The 20051-nt window shown below is 38.0% G+C and overlaps 1 protein-coding gene and 1 pseudogene across 2 annotated transcripts in view; one reads left to right on the top strand and one right to left on the bottom strand.

Annotated features, from left to right (window-relative positions):
• The window catches only part of GLG1 (golgi glycoprotein 1), a 156525-nt gene that overhangs the window by 118860 nt on the left and 17614 nt on the right, over positions 1-20051 (bottom strand). The gene's annotated exons all lie outside the window — the stretch shown is intronic.
• Positions 4268-4579, top strand: LOC103009321 (60S ribosomal protein L36-like; annotated as a pseudogene).

The following is a 20051-nucleotide window of genomic DNA, read 5'->3' as shown; positions in this document are numbered from 1 at the left end:
CCCGCTTGCCGCAACTGGAGAAAGCCCTCGCACGAACCGAAGACCCAACACAGCCAAAAATAAATAAATAAATAAATAAATAAATAAATAAGAAAATCCTTTAAAAAAAAAAAAAAAAAAAAGAATCTGCCTGCCAATGCAGGGCACACGGGTTCAAGCCCTGGTCCAGGAAGATCCCACATGTCGCGGAGGAACTAAGCCCATGCGCCACAACTACTGAACCTGTGCTCTAGAGCCCACGAGCCACAACTACTGAGCCTACGTGCCACAACTACTGAAGCCCGCGCACCTGGAGTCCATGCTCTGCAACGACAGAAGGCCACGCACCACAAAGAAGAGTAGCCCCCACTCACTTCAACTAGAGAAGGCCCATGCATAGCAACAAACACCAAATGCAGCCAAGAAATAAAAAAAAAAATAAAAATCTTTAAAAAAATGTTGGAAGATTAAAAATCTTCTAGAAAGCAATGAAGAGCTAACAATACTGTAGGTATTACTAAACCGCAGCCAAAGTTAAAGGGGTGCCCAGAAACACAGGAGAGCTCAAAAGCTCACTTTTCCCTTGAAGGTACTTGCTAAACGGATCAAAACGGATCCTCCTTTTTTAAGGGCCATGTGGGCAGAACCCAAGCCCAAGTCCTGCCCATCTTCCCATCTTTTTTTTTTTTTTGCCCACGCCGCACGGCTTGCGGGATCTTACTCTCCCAACCAGATATACCAAACCCGGGCCCCCAGCTGTGGAAGTGCAGAGTCCTAGCCACTGGACTGCCAGGGAATTCCCTCAAAAGGCTACACTCTTTTTTTTACAGATTTTTTTTTAACACTATTTTTATTTATTTATTTTATTCATTTATGGCTGTATTGGGTCTTCGTTTCTGTGCGAGGGCTTTCTCTAGTTGTGGCAAGTGGGGGCCACTCTTCATTGCAGTGCGCGGGGCCTCTCATTATCGCGGCCTCTCTTGTTGTGGAGCACAGGCTCCAGACGCGCAGGCTCAGTTATTGTGGCTCACGGGCCCAGTTGCTCCGCGGCATGTGGGATCCTCCCAGACCAGGGCTCGAACCCGTGTCCCCTGCATTGGCAGGCAGATTCTCAACCACTGCGCCACCAGGGAAGCCCCGTCTACACTCTTAAGTCAAGGACAAACTGCCAGTAAACTAGCCCTTCCACAGATTTATACCGTCTGGGCATTTCAGAAAACCTCAAGACTATGAAACCGATTTAAGGTGGTCCTGGACTGGTAGTGGTCCAAATTGCCTGACAGAAACAAATAGAAATCCTTTCTGAAAAACAGCATTTTCATCTAAGTCATGAATTATTCCTACAAATAATTTTCCAAAAGACAATGAGCAACATACAGTAAAAATAACTAAACATACTATGAAACAAGACACCATGAATGAGAATCAGCAGAAAGACAAACAGATCTTAAAAGCCTTCAGTTATTGAAATTATCAGACAGAGATGATAGAACAATCGTATTTGCTATACTTAACCTTTAGAACAACAGGAAAAAATAATCATTTATCATTTCTTATATTAATTACTTTTTGAAAAATATTTTATGAATAATTTAGGGCAGAATAAAATGAAAGTGAAAAATTCTATTAGAAATCTTAACATATATTTTAACACAGTAAACCCAATATTTATTCTATATTTTCCTGAGTTTGAAGGTATACATACCCAGATGCCTATCAAGTGTTAATCACAAACCTGGAACATATCCCCCTTGTAATACTGATTCCAGAATCCAAAAACATCTCTACTAGATTCTAATTTATCATTACGTCTGGTTCTTCTTGCACTTGCATCATCAAAATGCAATAGTTTTGAAAATTTTGATACCTCATAATCTTGTTGAAAACAGAACTGACTCTGCTTCACCACAGCAAAACATTTTCATTTATATATTAATAAAAACCAATCAGAATAATAAATCCAAAGAATATTTTCATTTTTACAATACCTATATCCTTCTATTCACCTTTATATACACACTTGACTTCAGCATTTGTCCACCTGTCTGGTAAATCTGAGTGCAAAAACGTCATAAAAGATGTACAGGGGCTTCCCTGGTGGCACAGTGGTTAAGAATCCACCTGCCAATGCAGGGGACACGGGTTCAAGCCCTGGTCCGGGAAGATCCCAAGTGCCGCGGAGCAACTAAGCCCGTGCGCCACAACTACTGAGCCTGCGCTCTAGAGCCTGCGAGCCACAACTACTGAAGCCCGTGTGCCACAACTACTGAAGCCTGTGCGCCTAGAGCCTGTGCTCTGCAACAAGAGAAGCCACCACAATGAGAAGCCTGCGCCCCACAACAAAGAGTAGCCTCCGTTCACTGCAACTAGAGAAAGCCTGCGTGCAGCAGCGAAGACCCAATGCAGCCAAAAATTAAATAAATGAATAAATAAATAAATTTATATTAAAAAAAGATGTACAAACACTGTCACACATTCTTCTAGCAAAAGAAGGTGTTCTAGATATGTGTCACAAAATACTGCATGATAAAGACCTTCTTGCTCAATAACTGAGAATACTATATTTCATTTTTATCCTTAGAAATAGTTTGTTCACTCAATTGAACTTTGAGTTTCAGGAAGTTTATCTAGGATACTGTCATCTAAAGACTCAGTCTGAAATGTTGCTTCTATACTATTAGAGTATAGACCACTGCTGTTCCACAGAAATACAATGTAAGCAACATATGCAATTTTTCCTAGTAGCCACATTAAAAAAAAAGGGAAATAGGTGAAATTAATTTTAATATGCTTTACTTAATCCAATATGTCCAAAATGTTATTTCAACATGTAAGCAATGTAAAAATTGAGAAAGTTTAAATTTCTTTTCTCTTTCCAAGTCTTTGAAATCCCATGTGTATTTTACAGCACACCTCAAATGCACTTTTTAAGTGCTCATTAGCCACATATAGCTGGTGGATACCATACCAAAATACATGTGTCTACAGTGCTATTTGTCTCTTTACGTTTATCTTCTAACTCATAAAATTGTGAAGTATATTCTTCTGTCAATGTTCTTCTCTTTGGGACTTCCCTGGAGGTCCAGTGGGTAAAATTCCACGCTCTCAATGCAGGGGCCCGGATTGGATCCCTGGTCGGGAAACTAGATCCCGCATGCATGCCGCAACTAAGAGTGCACATGCTGCAACTAAGAAGCCCGCATGCTGCAACTAAGAAGCCTGCATGCTGCAACGAAGATCCCATGTGCTGCAACTAAGACCTGGCACAGCCTAAATAAATATTTTTTAAAAAATGTTCCTGTCTTTGCCATTATGAGCAGAAACTGAAAAATTCTGAATTTTCAACTGTGTTCTGTGAAAGCTTAACGTTAACTACAAAAATGGTATCTTAAGAGTTACAAACAATGCATCTATATAATTGTAAAATACAAAGTAAATATTCCCTTTGTTCTCTGAAAGACTTCTAAAAAAGAATAAGTGTCACGAGATATCCATATTCACAAATATTATTTTTCAAAAAAGAAACTCAAAAACTAAAATTGGGTCCAATAGAACCCTTTTGTACAAGAGTTAAAGAAATGAAATAAACTTGACAAAATCTTTAGGGAACAGGAAAATATAAAAAGTGATCTAGCAGATTGGAAATGGAAGACCCTAACAATTTTGTAAAAGAAAGTTGGAATACTACCTGATTGTAAGACTTACAGTAGAGCAATAGTAATTAAGAGTGTGCTATTGGCAAAAGCACAGATTTACAGATAAAAGGAATGAATATTAAAACTTGTAGATTGCAGGGACGTCCCTGGTGGCACAGTGGTTAAGACTCAGCGCTCCCAATGCAGGGAGCCCGGGTTCAATTCCTGGTCAGGGAACTAGATCCCACATGCATGCCGCAACTAAGAGTTCACATGCCACAACTAAGGAGGCCACGTGCCGCAACACAATCAAATAAATAAATACAACCAAATAAATAAATAAATTATAAATAAATAAAAAGTACAACGTAAATAGAAAAAAAACTTGTAGATTGCAAACCAAAAAAAAAAAATAAGAAAGCAAATTTTACTACATGTAAATCATACCTTAATTTTTTTAAAAAGGAAAAAATGATGAATTATGGTAAATTTAATTTTTTAAAAAAGTAGAAGAGTTAAGCAGCTGGGTATAACTGTAGAGAAAATTAGTATACTGAAAGGAAAGTAAAAAGAAATTATCCAGAATGTAGCATGAAGACGAAAAGTTAATACATATGAAGACTCTGCCTCAGCAGCCATTAAGGAACAAAGCCATGGCTCTGTGCTACCCCATGGCCATGGGCCTCAACAAGGGCCACAAAGTGACCAAGAACATGAGCAAGCTGAGGCACAGCCACTGCCATGGATGACTCACCGAGCACACCAAGTCCCTTAGGGACATGATCTGAGAAGTATGAGGCTTTGCCTCATACAAGCAGAGCATCTGGGACATGCTCAAGTTCTCCAAGGACACACAGGCCCTAAAGTTCATCAAGAAAAGAGTGGGGACACACATCCATGCCAAGAGGCAAGAGGACCTGAGTGATGTCCTGGCTGCCAAGAGGAAAGCAGCTGTCAAGGACTGAGCCCCCTCCCCTCTCTGTGCATAATAAAACCTTTATACTAAAAAATAAATAAACATGAAAAAATAGCAAGAAATCTAACTTAACTGAAGTTCAAGAAGAAGAGAAAGAGTCGGGTGGAGGCAGATAATGGCTGAGAATTTTCCATAAAGAATGAAAGACACCAAATCAAAAGAAACTCAATAAAGCTCAAGTTGAGAAATAAAAGGAAATTCACACCAAGACAAATCATAGTGATGAAGAGAACACAGACAGAAAATCTGAAAAGAAGCCATAGGAACTAACTAACTGGTTAACAGTGACAGTGAAAGCCAAAAGGCAGTGGAAAGAAAATGTGCTGAAAGAAAAAATATTCCACCCTAAAATTCTACAGTTATTGATTTTTTAAGGCCACAAATCCCCCCCATTCCTTAAAGCACATCCCTTTGAATGTGACATTGTCCCTCTACCCATAAAGAGATGGAATCTAATTTCTCCACCCTTTGGAATGTGGGCTTGGCCATCTGACTTGCTCTGGTCAATGAGACACTAGCAAATATGACAAAAGAAGCTTGAAAAGTACTTGTGCATTGGAGCTTGCCACTGCTTTTTTTTAAAAAATATATTTATTTTTGGCCTCAGTGGGTCTTCGTTACTGCACGTGGGCTTTCTCTAGTTGCAGCAAGCAGGGGCCGCTCTTCGTTGCGGTGTGTGGGCTTCTCATTGCGGTGGCTTCTCTTGTTGTGCAGCACGGGCTCTAGGCGCGCAGGCTTCAGTAGTTGTGGCATTTGGGCTCAGTAGTTGTGGCTCGCGGGCTTAGAGTGCAGGCTCAGTAGTTGTGGCGCACGGGCTTAGTTGCTCCACAGCATGTGGAATCTTCCCGGCCCAGGGCTCGAACCCATGTCCCCTGCGTTGGCAGGCAGATTCTTAACCACTGCGCCACCAGGGAAGTCCCTATATTGTTTTCTGAACCCAGCTACCACATGAAGGCATTTAGCCTAGCCATCTGAGAGATATGAGAGATATGTTACCCAGTTCCTTTCTCACCTTACCAAACCACCAGACATATAAGTGAGGTCATCTGGACTGTCCAGCTCCCAGCTGACGTGACAAGCGACTACAAGTAGATGAATGAGACACCAGGTAGATCAGAGACAAGCCATCCCCTTGAGCCCTGATCAAACTGCTGACCCACAGATTCATGAGGAAATAGTTGTTGTTTTTGAGTCATTAAGTTTGGGATGGTTTGTTAGTCAGAAATAGATCACTGATACCTAGACCCAGCAAAAAATATCTTTTAAGAGTAAGGTAGAATAAAGACATTTCCAGACAAACAAAACCTGACAGCTGGCCAGCAGGAGACCCTCACTAAAAGATATTCTAAAAAATGTATTGTAGGCAGAAGGAAAGTGGTCCTATATGGAAGCTTAGAGAAGCAAGAAGGTATGAGGAGCAAAGAAAGTACTAACTAATGGGTAAATCTACAAAAATATTGCCTTTGTAACACAATAATAATAGTATCTTAAAATATTTTTAAAATTCAATGCCAGCAACCAATTCCAGGCATTATAATTTAATTTACCTGAGACCTCTGGGTACTGATATTTTAAAAATCGCCCTAGGTACAACTAGAGTTTAGAATCACCGACTTAAATACGCCTGTATATTTAATGTTGGCATTAGTGCCCACCTTCCTCCCCCTTTTATTTGGCTTGCCTTTTTTGAAGTTACTGACTTGTGATTCTGCATTAAAATAAGCTTTAAAAAATGTATTGTCTCTGTAATACAAAGTGGCTTACTTTCAGAGATACTAAAGGCCTAAAAAACAATTACTATATAATTTCTAATTATTTCCCATCAACAGGATAGTACTATAAATTCACAGGGTGTTCTCAGCTGCAAACACCCAAGAAAATTGCAGGTAAGGCTAAAGCTAAACTGGTTTTCTGGTTAATGTTCTTCTACAGTATATTCATCAAAATAGTAACTAACACAAAAGACCAGGCTGCAGGCCATCTGTTAACTAACAGTAACAGATCAGGATATTGTGCTACTCAAAACACTATGTTAACTGTTGATTTTCCTAAATTGCTCTGTTGACCAGATATGGATGATGGTGCTTATTATCTAATTCAAATTACAAATCTCAGAATTAAAATAAATCCCCAAACAAATCCTTTAATGATTAAAGATTTCCAAAATAATGAATTTTGGCTGCAATATCCAAATAAGTAGAAAGGGGTGGAATCAATATAAGGAAAAAGAGGGACTTCCCTGGTAGTCCAGTGGGTAAGACTCTATCCACATTCCCAATGCAGGGGGCCCAAGTTCCATCCCTGGTTAGGAAACTAGATCCTGCATGCATGCTGCAACTAAGAAGCCCGCATGCAACAACTAAGAAGTCCGCATGTCGCAATGAAAAAAAACCATCCCACATGCTGCAAGGAAGATCCCATGTGCCACAATTAAGACCCGGCACAGCCTAAATAAATAAATAAATACATACATAATTTTTAAAAACCTATTTAAAAATTTATATAAGGAACAAGAAAACAATGCACCTAACAGTTAATATAAGTGAGTAAAATATATGAACCATGCCTTACTGATTTTAAGATGAACCATTATTTTATGCACCACAGGGGGGGAAAACTGCCAATTGTAATTATGTTATAAAATTTAAGATACATCCTGATTTCCAAAATGTTAATGTGGGGCTTCCCTGGTGGCACAGTGGTTAAGAATCCACCTGCCAATGCAGGGGACACGGGTTCGAGCCCTGGTCTGGGAAGATTCCCACATGCCGTGGAACAACTAAGCCCGTGCGCCACAACTACTGAGTCTGCGCTCTAGAGCCCGTGAGCCACAACTACTGAAGCCCGCGCGCCTAGAGCCCGTGCTCCACAACAAGGAAGCCACTGCAATGAGAAGCCCATGCATGGCAACGAAAAGTAGCTCCCGCTCACCGCAACTAGAGAAAGCCCGCACGCAGCAACGAAGACCCAATGCAGCCAAAAATAAATAAAATAAATAAAATTTTAAAAAATGTTAAGGCGAAAAATAAAAAGTGTGTTTCAGAATCAATAAAATATGATAAATGACAAAGCATTATAACCAGGTTTTTTTCTTTTACAGCTCTACTAAAACTTTTCTATTAAAACTCTCAGCCAGGGACTTCCCTGGTGGTGCAGTGGTTGAGAATCTGCCTGCCAATGCAGGGGACACAGGTTCGAGCCCTGGTCTGGGAAGATCCCACATGCCGCGGAGCAACTAAGCCCGTGCACCACAACTACTGAGCCTGCATTCTAGAGCCTGCGAGCCACAACTACTGAGCCCATGTGCCACAACTACTGAAGCCCGCGTGCCTAGAGCCCATGCTCCGCAACAAGAGAAGCCACCACAATGAGAATCCTGTGCACCACAAAGAAGACCCAACACAGCCAAAAATAAATAAAATAAAATAAATAAATTTATTTTAAAAAAAACCTCTCAGCCAAACCAACCACACCACCCAATTTAACATCAAAATACAGCCTCAAAGAAATAACACACTCTATGCAGTAGGCAAAGGTATCAATGAGAAAATGTTGCATCTATGAAGAAATGGCAATATTCAAATTCATTACCATTCCTAAAGCAGCATCACAAAAATGCACGCACCAAAGAGCAAGCACAAGAGTAAGCACAAGTACCTGTGGGGGTGCTGTCTTTCTGTCTCAAACCCCAAGCTAGTTTAATTAAAGTCCACAGTGTCATGTGTACAGATTCTGATTAACAGAAGTCCCCACCAGATGCAACTAGAGATTATCACACTAAGTGAAGTCAGAAAGGGAAAGACAAATACCGTATGATTTCACTTATATGTGGAATCTAAAATATGACACAAATGAACCTATCTATGAAACAGAAGTAGAATCACGGACATAGAGAACAGATTGGTGGTTGCCAAGAGGGAGGGTGTTGTGGGAGGGATGGATTGGGAGGTTGGGGTGAGCAGATGTAAGCTATTGTATATAGAATGGATAAACAACAAGGTCCTGCTGTATAGCACAGAGAACTATATTCAGTATCCTATGATAAACCATAATGGAACAGAATATTAAAAAAGAATGTTGGGAATTCCCTGGCGGTCCAGTGGTTAGGACTCCGGGCTCTCACTGCCAAGGGCCCAGGTTCAATCCCTGGTCGGGGGACTAAGATCCCACAAGCCGCATGGTGTGGTCCAAAAAAAAAAAAAAAAAAGTGTGTGTGTATGTGTGTGTGTGTATATATATAACTGAATCACTTTCCTGTACAGTAGTAATTAACACAGCATTGTAAATCAACTATACTTCAATTTAAAAATTTAAAAAAAAATTTTAAAGTCCATATCAACTATAAAAACTAACAAATTTGGTGAATTCCTATAAAAATGAAGGATATGTAATGAGATACAGCAAGACATTTTTCTTACTGAAGGTGACGGTAATTCAGATGGATTGTAAACCATTTAAAAAGAGTTGCACAAAATAAATAAATAAATAAAAATAAAGAGTTGCACATACATTATATATTATAGTCTAAAACAAATTTGTTCTGTAAAGGGACATAGACTATTTTAGGCTTTGTGGGCTACAAACAATCTCTACAGTGTTGTGGTATCTTCTTTTAACCTTTTAAAAACTGTAAAAACAACTCTTACCTCCAGAAACATACAAAAACAGGTTGTGGGCTGGACTTGGCCCGTGGGCTGTAGTTTGCCAATTTCTAGTCTAAGATACAAATGGGCATAAAGGAGTGCTTCATAAAACAAGGTTGTGAAGAAATTAGAGAACTGATCTATTCTAGATTTCAATTTAATAGCTATTTAGTAATGCTTTAACAAGAACTGCTAAGCCAAAAAACAATGAAGCTTACTGAAGATAAAGTTTATTTTTTATTCTTTTCACTTTAAAATATAACTGACAATGCTCTGTTTACTCATGATCCTGAATGAGTACCTGAAGAAATATTTTATTTTTATTTCTTGGAGGAAATCATGTACCAATTCTGATTTAGAAAAATAGACGTCAAGATATTATTGAGGGCAAATTTCTAATGACTCCTATCATACTTTATACATGGGACCCCACCCTCCACAAACCTGGGCTTCAATATAAATACACAAAAAATAACTTTTAAAGGATCATCCTATTCATTTTTGCTAATAGCAAAGCCTATCCAGGCTCTGATAACCATCAAGAAGGAGAAGTAAGTCTCTAGGACTAGTGAAAAGCCAAGCCAAGGCAAGAATTTTTTTATTTGTGCTGCCTAGTATGTACCTGTTTATAGAAGAGAAAATAAATTTACTGCTGAGTTTTACATAAATGGCGTTTTCAGTAGTTATTAAGAGAAACTTAAAAACTGAATGCCAATTCAGGAGGGTCTCAAATTAACCAGACATACACCCTTAGCTGTTCCCACGCAGAGTATAACTTTTCCAAATTTAAAAACCAGATTCAGGGACTTCGCTGGTGGCACAGTGGTTAAAAATCCACCTGCCAGTGCAGGGGGCACGGGTTCGAGCCCTGGTCCGGGAAGATCCCACATGCCATGGAGCAACTGAGCCCGTGCGCCACAACTACTGAGCCCTAGTGCCACAACTACTGAAGCCCGCGCACCTAGAACGTGTGCTCTGCAACAAGAGAAGCCACCACAATGAGAAGCCCGGGAACCGCAACGAAGAATAGCCTGCGTGCAGCAACAAAGACCCAAGGCAGCCAAAAATAAAAATAAATAAATAAATAAAAATTAAAAAAAAAAAAAAACCAGATTCACACAAGTTCTAAGTAAATCTATTCTGATAGTGTTTGAATCACAAAGGAAATCATCACCAAAAAGTAGACTCTAGAAATGTTTTCTAATGAAAGAACTCTGCAGAATTAATGTGGGTCATGACTGTGGATCCAGAAATGCAAACGAAACATAGCTAGAAGACTGTAATCTATAACAGAAATATAAAAATGAAAATCATAACACACAAAGGGGCGATCGATAGTTGCTTGAAGTAGTCTGGCTTCACATTGAAACATTCTTACAGCAATGACTTAGACTTGCTCCCCATTCTCTGTTAAAACTAAAAAAATGAGTAAGACACAACTTTGTGGATTTTTGTAGGTTTTTTCATTTGTTTGCTTTTATTTGTTTTAACTAATCAGACCTAAGTAGCAATGAATTTGATCTCTTTTTTAAGAAACTGTTTAGTATATGAGTATGTTGATTACTCAGGATTGATGAATGAGACTGAGACAAGAATGAAACAGACCAAAATTGATCTCATTAGAGTAGTTCAAAGCTTTCTGTAGAACTTGGCCAATTAATGCCACATTCTAAAGCCAATGACTTGTATGAATCCTGCCTGTGGTGCAGCACAGTCTATTTTATCCCTTAGCTTTGTAGGATTTCTTGCTCTACAAAGTTCAATTTCAGATTAAATACTGTTAAGTGTGTTTTATGAGGACAAAATGTAGATAGTTTATAAGAAATCAATAGATAATGTCTAATAAAAAAAGAGAACAATGTAAGTATTCTACTTAAAAATTAGATAAATACAAAAATAAAGAACTAAGAGTTGAAAGTAGGGAAAGCTAAAATAGGATATTACAGTTTTCCATTATAAACCTGGTTGTGCTCTGACTTTAATTGTTATGTATTATAACTATATATGCACTACTGAATAAGAAAAGGAAGGGAAGAAACAAAATCCATATGCCTGCCAGGACATATGGAATCTATGCGAACATGGGAGCATTTTCTGAAGATGTACTCCTAATTCTACTCTGCTGTGCTTCAGTACACAAAGAAAGTTATCTGGTCTAGTGATGCTGGTTTTGTTTTGTTTTAATTCCCCCAAAATACCATTTGCATAGATTATCTTGAATCAACCAGCTAAAACAAGATTTAGGAAAAGACCTTTGAAACAATGTTTTTCCAAGATAACATGGTCTAAGAAGGCATTTCAGTAATCTTTAACTAGCTGAAAACGGGTAGATGTGTCCTGAAAGTTCTGCATTTATTAAGATCCAGTTCTTAATAATCCACATAAATGATTTGGTATTCTGAATCAGAGGGTTCAAGGCTGCCCCAGGAATGCTGAACAGCAATACTGTACCAGGATTTGAGATATTAAATGCATAAACTGTTTTAAAAACTCAAGAGATCGTCATTTAAGGATATTAGCAAAACTTTTCCAGAATAGTTGAATCTCGTGCTGCACCACTGTCCAAAACACGTATCTAAATCCTAAAGGCTATCACATTTTAAAGATGCTAAATCAAAAAACTAAATTGAAAATGTTGCTCTAAATGGGGTTAAGAACAAACACCAGTTAGGCTTTTCTGGGCCTATCAGGAAAATGGGAGATACAAGGGTTGGGGAAGAGAAAAGCAACAGTTCATCATAGGAAGTACTTAAGAAGCAAAACCACACTTATAATAAATACAACAAAGTTTTTGTTTTTTAATCAGGCCCCATTTTTTAAAATTATAAGTATTGTTAATATATGTTTAGCTTTTTTTTCCTAATGAGTGACAGGCTTGTACTTCACATTATTTGCAGTGATGTACATGATATAATCTTTTCCCAAAATTTCCAACTAAGAATTACTAATTAAGAAAAATAATTATGAAATATATACAATGTTTTGTGACCTAGAAGTGAGCAGTTAACCAACCTGAGATAAGGAGATGCTTCCCGTTCCACTTTACCATGTTCACTTTTAGAGCAATTCAGTTAGGTGGGATTTTTCTGTCTGGTTACATCACCCAGTAGCAGTACCTGGGGAGTCCTTTATTAAGAGGTTTTTGAAAATATCAACTAATGCTTGTGAACAATAAAATGTAAAAAACTTCAAAAATTTTTTGTTTGCTTTTGAACTGATATGCTGTTGGTGCAATAACAAAAGCCAACAAAATTGCACTTCCAGGAATATTATCTACAACAATATGAAACTACATAAAAGCAAGGCTATTCACTGCAGCATTGCTCATAACCACAAAATACAGGAAATAAACTCTCATGCACAGGAGAGTGGCTGAATAAACTAAGGAAGATCTCTATGAATTGATATAAAGTGATTTCCAAGACATAAGGTTAAATGAAAAAAAGCAAAGTACAAAAGAGTATCAAGTATGCTACCTTCTGGGTAAGAAAGAAGGGGAAATGAAAAGGGTGGAAGGATGGGAATGGGGTAAAAGGTGTAGCAGGGAGGCAATTCTGGAACCATGTTATTTTTAGTGACTCAAAATTTTATTTACTTTTTAAAAATATTTATTTATTCATTCATTCATTCATTCATTCATTCATTTATGGCTGTGCTGGGTATTAGTTGCAGCATGCAGGATCTCTTAGTTGCAGCATGCCAACTCTTAGTTGCAGCATGCATGTGGGATCTAGTTCCCCCACCAGGGATCAAATCTGGGCCCCCTGCATTGGGAGCACGGAGACTTACCCATCGGACCACCAGGGAAGTCCCCAAAAATTTAAAAATAAGAATGAGGGAAGGCAAAAATGCAATTCAAAGAAAAACAAATGAACCTAACTGTATTTCAAATGAATACCATAACCACAGGGGAGAGAGAGGAAGGAAGAGGGAGATTCACTTTAGTGGTTTATAAAGACAGTATTTTGACTTTATATCCTCAGTGCAATGACAAAAAGAGCTATAAACAAATACTGAACCCTAGTTAGTAGGTTTGCTTTCTCATAGTGACATAGTTTAGCATTCTGAAACTATTTTAAGTGTATTATATGATTCAGCAATCAAATAAATAATTTGTGGATAGTAAGAACCAAGTTTTTCACTGTCATGGAAGGAAATTATAAACATGGAAAGGGAGAAAGCTAGAATGAACCTTGTGGTACTGGAGGCATCAATATGAATAAAAATCAGCTTTTAACATGTTTGTCTATATATATATACACACAGATATGAATAGATGTCTGTGTATATACACATATGTGTATGTGTGTGCATATGTCTATATTAATGCATGTATGTAGATGCACACACACTATACAGTTTCTAGCTCTGTCTGCTGAAGCAATGACACATGAGTAGCAATGAGCACATCTAGCACCCAGACCTTGGCTTCTAAAGACCACTCTCCACTAAAAGGAAACAGAGTTCCTTAGAGAAGTGGTTGATTCCAGGTCTGGGACTGGAAAAGTACAAGATGAGCCAGGAAAACTTCTAGTCTCTGGTCCGACATGTAAAGAGCTTGGAAATCATCCTTCCCACCCTCACAATGAGAAAAAAGCTGAACAAACTGAAAATCAACAACTCTTCTGAAATCCATCAGACCTGAAGTCACTCGGCAAACTGTTGCCCCAAAATCGGAGACAGGTGAATACAGGGAATCACAGTTTACTGGAAGCTGAAGCCCAGAAGAAGCCCACTACTGGAGCCAGTACCCACAGCAACACTTACACTGTTACTGACAGTTGCTCTAGTGTGGACGGAAATAAACTTTAGCATATATAGTCATATGACTTTCAACAAGGGTACCAAGACCATTCAATGGGGAAAGGACAGTCTTTTCAACAAATGATGTTGGAAAAATTTAACATCCTCATGCAAAAGACTGAAGTTGGATCCTTACCCTACAGCATGTACAGAATTAACTCAAAATGGATGAGACCTAAATGTAAGAGCTAAAACTATAAAATTCTTAAAAGAAAGCATAGGGGGAAACCTTCATGACATGGAATTTGGCAATGATTTCGTCTATATGATGGCAAAAGCACAAATAAAAGAAAAAATAGATAAACTGGACTACATCAAAATAAAAAACTTCTGTGCATCAAAGGACACAACAGACAGAGTCAAAAGGCAACCCATGGGATAGGAGAAAATATCTGCAAATGATTTATCTGATAAGAGTTTAATATCGAGAATACATAAAGAACTCCTACAACTCAACAACAACAAGAAGTAACCCGACTAAAAACTAGGCAAAGAACTTGAATAGACATTCCTCCAAAGAAGGCATACAAATGGCCAATAAGCACATGAAGATGCTCAAATCAGTAATAATCAGGGAAATGTAAATCAAAACCACAATGAGATATCACTTCACATCCATTAGAATATTATTTAAAAAATAAAAAAATAGGGAATTCCCTGGCAGTCCAGTTGGCAGGACTCAGTGCTTTCACTGCCACGGCCCAGGTTCAATCCCTGGTCGGAGAACTAAGATCCCGCAAGCCGCGCAGCATGGCCAAAAATAAATTAATTAATTTAATTAAATTTTTAAAAACTTAAAAATAACAAGTGTTAGAGAGGATGTGAAGAAATTGGAACTTTGTGCACTGCTGGTGGGAATGTAAAATGGTGCAACCACTGCAGAAAACAGTATGGTCACACATTCAAAAAATTAAAAACAATTATGATATGATCCAGCAATTCTACTGATACTTCTAAGTATATGTATATCCAAAAGAATTGAAAGCAGGGTCTCAGATATTTGTATACCCATGTTCATAGCAGCATTAGTCACAATAGCCAAAAGGGGGAAGCAACCCAAGTTGCTTGATGGCTGAATGGATAAATAAAATGTAGTCTACACATACAATAGAATATTATTCAGCTTTAAAAAGGAAGGACGTTCTGACACATGCTACAACATGGATGAAACTTGAAGACACTAAGTGAAATAAGCCAGACACAAAAGGACAAATATTGTACAATTCCACTATTATATGAGGTACTAGAGTAGTCAAATCCAGAGACAGAAAACAGAATGGTGATTGCCAGGGGCTAGGGAGAGGGAGGATGGGTAGTTATTGTTTAGTGGGTATGGTTTCAGTTGGGATGATGAAAAGTTCTGGAGATGGATGGTGGTGATGGTTTCACAACAATGTGAATATACTTAATTCATTTTGAACTGTAGACCTAAAAAATGTTTAATAATGGTAAATTCTATGTTACATATATTTTACCACAATAAAAAAAAAACGGATGACACAGTTTTGGGTTCTTTTTGAACTTGTATGTTGCTGGTACGATAATAAAACAAGCAGTTGGGTAGATGCCAAGTTTGAAAACAAAGTATACATGGGACTTCCCTGGTGGTCCAGTGGGTAAGACTCTGTGCTTCCAATGCAGGGGGCCCGGGTTTGATCCCTGGTCGGGGAACTAGCTCCCACATGCATGCCACAACTAAGAGTCTGCATGCCGCAACTAAAAGATCCCACAACTAAGACCCGGCACAGCCAAAATAAATAAATATTTTTTTAAAAAAAGAAAAGAAAACTATACAAAAACCAGACACTCCTTGTTTGCATTAGTGGCAGAGAAACTTAAAATAATTTAAGTTTCTAATTACTCATAGCCAATAAAAAGTTACTTTCTTTTTTCATTCAGGATTTATTGAGCATGTAAGAGGCACTCAGCTAGGAAGGGGGAATACGACAGTTGTGTTGCTGTGAGCATGCACATACACCCAGAGCCTAAGAGGCCAGGTGCTACTAGTCAGACACAAAATCAGGTGACAGGGCTTCCCTGGTGGCGCAGTGGTTGAGAATCTGCCTGCCAATGCAGGGGACATGGGTTCGAGCCCTGGTCTGGGAAGATCCCACATGCCGCGGGGCAACTGGGCCCGTGAGCCACAACTACTGAGCCTGCGCGTCTGGAGCCTGTGCTCTGCAGTAAGAGAGGCCGCGATAGTGAGAGGCCCGCGCACCACGATGAAGAGTGGCCCCCCGCTCGCCGCAACTAGAGCAAGCCCTCGCACAGAAACGAAGACCCAACACAGCCAAAATAATAAATAAATTAATTAATTAATTAAAAAAAAAAATCAGGTGACACACTGTTAAAGTTTAGGCATTATACGACATATTGAAAAACTTCTAGCTGGACAGAGAAGGTTCACTCTTGCAGTCCTGACGTTTTGCATTCCTAAAGCTGTAATTCTTCTTTACGGAAGCTACTATGGTGCTTTTCCCAACTGTTCTGCATCTATTCCAGAATGGCATTTAAACCATTTTTTGGGGTCTACTTTCCTATAGGCAACCAGGCTTACTAAATATTATTTGTGGGGCACAAAGCCCCAAGTGTTTGGCTCCACCCCAAAACTACCTTTCAATACTAAACAACATGGTGACAATTTAGTAAATGACTACACAATTATTTTGAACAATAGGGATAAACATCTCTATTTACTTTCACTGAAATTTAACTTAAGAATGGAAAAAAAAAAGAATGAAACAGTTCTGAGGAAGGAAAAAAAGAAGAAAAGCAGAATAATCTTTACTCTGTGGGTTTTAAGTTAAACCTAAGACAGCAACTCTCTTGGGAACTGGTAAGGTCTGTGAAATTCAAAAGGGCTATAGTCTTTAAGTTCTCCCAAAAAATTACAAATCATGTTTTCTGACACCAAACTGATTTGAATCTCCTCCTCCTTTCTTTCTTTATGAGCATTTATATTTACCTTCTTACTCACCAGCATCTCCTATCTTTTACCTTCTACTTGTTCCTTTCTCTCTGCCTTTAAACTAAAATGAATTTCCTTAATCTTGAAAAATCTTTATTTAACTGAGACGGTCTCCCTTCCAGATATTCTCACCTCTTGTCACTATCACACTCCTGAAATAGACTAATATAGTTTCAAATAGTCCAAATCTGGGTTCTACAGAATCTGTTCTATCTCTGTTTTACAAAAACCCACACCCTTTTCTCAGTCATTAACCTTAACTGTGTTACTTACCCTAGTGATTACTACTACCTCCTTTCAAATGTCCCTTTCCTTGGTTCCCACAACTAAAATTTTCCTCCTTGGCCTCCACAATTAAATACTCTTCGAAATCTTCTTTTAACTCTCAACCATTCCTTCTGTTCCCTGTAATTCGCTCAACAAGCTTCTTTCCAACCTTCAATTGTGAGCATTCCCCAGGGCTCAGTCCTTGGAATCATACTCTTCTATTTATACATTCTTTAAGAGGGCTCAACCATTTTCATACCTCCAACTACAGCCTTTTAAGCTGAATGACTAAAATTTAGATTCAGTTCAAGATCTAGTTCCAAATTTACACCCTCTTACTGGAAATTGCTTGACATGCCTGGCTGTCACTTCAAATTCAACACAAGCTAAGAATTATATATTTTTGGAGGGAGCCTAACAGTTAAACTTTAACCTCTCTTCACTTGGTTGAATTCTACTGTTCCTTCAGCTCAGCCAACGTCTTCTCAGGAAAATATTTCCTGACTCTCTGATTAGCCAAATGTCCACATAGATCTCTTTCAAAGCATTTATTGTAGCTATAATTTTCCATTTATTTTGCAATTCTTTAATGGCTGTCTCCTCCACCAGACGGTAAGCCCCACGAGAACAAGGATCATGCCTTTTAGGAGTAGGAGATGAGTGGTATGATAATCCCCATATTCCCAATACCTACCATTAAGTTTCAGACATGTAGTAAATAACAGTTACCCAAAATCTGGCAAATGAATGAACAAAAGCACTCAGTTTTTCCTAAGTAATGAGTATCCCTTCAATCCCATTGCCATCTCCATTGCTACAAGTCCACTGTGGTCCACAGTTTAATTACAAAAGCACCTTATTCAGTGAGTTCCTTCAGATCTTCCTTACTTCAATCCACACTGACACAAAAATAATTTCCCATGCCATTCTCCTACCCAGTAATATTCAGTGACTTCCTATTTCCCTCAAAAACAAATCTAAGCTAATGCAGACATTTCACTAAAGAGCTCAATTTGCCAAGGACAACTAATGTCGGCTGCTCAGGGCAGTTCTCCCATTGGCCATGGCATTGAAAAACAATGACTCATTCTTCTCTTTGACTCTCCTTTATTTTAAGTTCCTTGCAGACCTCCACCAGCATTATTACCTTGAAAATGTTCCTATTAATTGCATCACAAAGGCCTAACATTAAGTAACCAAGTTTTGTTGGCAAAACATTTACAAACTATCTCTTAGGGTGTTCCTCACAAGGTATGATTAATATTACTATTTATAACACTGTTATCAAGTAGAGTTTCAGACAGCTTCATTTTATAAATTTGTCCTTAAATTCCAATGCTCACAGATTCAAAATTCTAAATAAAATTATGGCAAATTAATTTAGCTATCTAAAATAACAGATGAACTCTGGTTCAACATTAGGAAAAAATCTGTTAAAAAAATATAGCCCATTAAGAAACTTCAAGTTTCTTTTTCAAGGGATAGTTTGTGTACAAAATAAAATTTACAAAATATATACCTAAAAATAAGAAAAATTTCAACTATAATGTGTTATCATGCTATGATACTAAAATCTTTATGAAATATAATCGTATGTAATACAATCAAGTGGCTTAGTTTCTCTTCTTATTTAAGTCCAATCATTTAAACTGGGTTTTCTAAAGGTAAGTATAAGACAGATTATTCACATCATTTATAGTTAAGAGCCACATAGAACAAAATATTAACAAGTTTTCAAAAGATTCTTTATTTTCAAAACACATATAACACTTCTAAGTGATTTAATCCCATGTCTGCAGAGTTTTATGCATGCTTCAATACAAAGAACTTCCTGAACTGAAAAACTGCATTATTAAAGTTAGAGTACCTCTGAATTAGAAAAAGCATAGACAGAACAAGATGGTGGACGACAGAGACAAGGAAGGCACAGAGAGATCAGAACAATTATCAGGTCATTAGGATGCTGCCCTAGTGAAGGAGAGCTACATGATCTGATTGCAGAGGTAGAGGAAGAAGAACCCACTGGATACAGTGAATTTGAAAAATTTCTTCCTGATGACTGAAGTACTACTGGAAAGAAGATACAGGCCAATTCCGGAAGATCTTCTTCAAGCTTTTGGAGTATTAGATCCAGCTAAACATGGGTTTCTTTCTAAGGGAGAACTGATTAACTATATGTCTGAAGAAGGTCAGCCTTTTTCTCAGGAGGAAATGGAAGAAATGTTGTCTGCTGCAATTGATCCAGAATCAAATTCAATTTATTACAAGGACTATATAACAATGATGGTGACAGATGAAAATTAAACACTCTAAAGACTTCATTTCTTTCTTTCTCTCTCTTTTTTTTTTTTTTAATATTTATCTATTTATTTTTGGCTGCACCGGGTCTTAGTTGCAGCATGTGGGATCTAGTTTCCCAACCAGGGATCGAACTCAGGACCCCTGCACTGGGAGCACAGAGTCTTACCCACTGGACCACCAGGGAAGTCCCTCTAAAGACTTCATTTCTAATTGAAAGGATAATGTTAAGAATTGCTTGTCCTTATACATATTCCTGTAAGCACAGCTTTAGTCACATCCAAGTTTTGGTATGTAATATTTTTATTATCATTCAGTTCAAATTATTTTCTAACTCCAATTGTGATTTGTTTTTTGGGGGGTTACTTAGAAGTAGTGTATTTCATAACTTCTAGTTACTTTTTTGTTACTGATTTGTAGCTTAACTACAAGTCAATAAACACACTTTGTATAATTTTAATACTTTGAAATTTGTTAAAATT

Source organism: Balaenoptera acutorostrata, chromosome 19, assembly GCF_949987535.1.
Source record: "Balaenoptera acutorostrata chromosome 19, mBalAcu1.1, whole genome shotgun sequence".
NCBI lineage: Eukaryota > Metazoa > Chordata > Mammalia > Artiodactyla > Balaenopteridae > Balaenoptera > Balaenoptera acutorostrata.
This window is presented reverse-complemented; position numbering and strand designations above follow the sequence as displayed.